Source organism: Myotis davidii, unplaced genomic scaffold, assembly GCF_000327345.1.
Source record: "Myotis davidii unplaced genomic scaffold, ASM32734v1 scaffold200, whole genome shotgun sequence".
Classification (NCBI taxonomy): Eukaryota; Metazoa; Chordata; class Mammalia; order Chiroptera; family Vespertilionidae; genus Myotis; species Myotis davidii.
Window position 1 is genome coordinate 4405345 of NW_006293700.1, and position 1343 is coordinate 4406687.

Here is a 1343-nt window from a genome sequence, read left to right on the forward strand (position 1 = left end):
AATTGGTTAATGATTTATATAACTATTAAAATTTACATATCTATAATTAAGTTATATGAATGATAAAATTTAATTTCCAATATATTTATCTCCACAAGGCCCAGACCCAGGGCAGACTTCAGGGAGACTTCACTTATATGATCTTAAATTTTCAAATTATCACAAAATTAATTAAAAAATGAATTTTATTTTAATACATTTAACTAAATGTTATCCAAATTATAGTTTCAACATGTGACCTAAATAAAAATACCTGGTAATAACTTTGTTCAGGAGACTGTTTTATTTATTACTATTACCACTCCAGGATTATGATAGTACTTGAATTATACATTTTCAGTCATCGGATTACTCAAAAAAATTTTAATTTTCATTTCTGGGAAGTGTTTTCATTAGGTATGAAATTCTTTGTTAACAGTTGTTTGCTTTTAACATTTTAAAGAGATCATTTTAGTGACTCCGATTCATGTTCTTCTCTGAAGAGGCCTTTCCAACATTCTGCTTGTGTTCACTGCTGCATAATGGTTCTTCTGCGGCAGCTGCTAAGCCTCCTCTCGGCCCCTGTGCAGAGCAGCCCGGCCTCACCCTGAGCCTAAGGCGCGGTCGGCCTGGACTCCCCGCTCCGGCTCCCGGCGCTGGGCCACCCCCAGCTCTGGAAACGGCTCCACTCACTCAGCCCGAGGGCCTCCCATGTCTTAGACGTTTCCTTGAGTGAACGGGTTGGTGTTCAGCAAACACTGAGAGCGACCCCATGAAAACGCCGGGCCCTGGGCAGGCCCCGGAGGCCACTTTCCTGCAGCCCAGGGTCCCCCCACGCTCCTTGCATGGCGTCGGGAAGGTCCTTCCGGCCAGTCTCCCTGGGCCTGTCTGGCTAGGCCGGGACTCGCTAGCGTCTCCATCCCACGTGGCTCTGGCCTGCCCGGAAGATCCCGCGAGACCTGCTCTGCAGCAGGAGGAGCTCGCAGCATCCGGGTATCCTGGAGGCGTCCCCATCTGGGGCCCCGCCTACACGTACCTGGCGCAGACCCGCTGCAGCAGGACACGCATGCGCAGTTCAGCAGTTGGCCCAGCTGCACCCCAGCTTCTGCTTCAAAACTTCGAGGCCGGTGCGAACAGGTGCTGCCCCAGCCCTGCGGGCCACCTCGAGGACCAAGCGCCGCCCCCACACCGCCCTTCCGGTGCGGAGTGGGGGTGGGGGTGGGGTCGCTGGAGCCATTCCCTTTCCGTCCGGTGCAGGGAAGACACCCATGTCTCCAAGGGTCTCTCTAATGGGTGGACTTGCCGGCAGTCACTGCCGTGGATGGCAGCACTAAGGAGAGCTGGCTTTGGGGGTACAGGCGCCT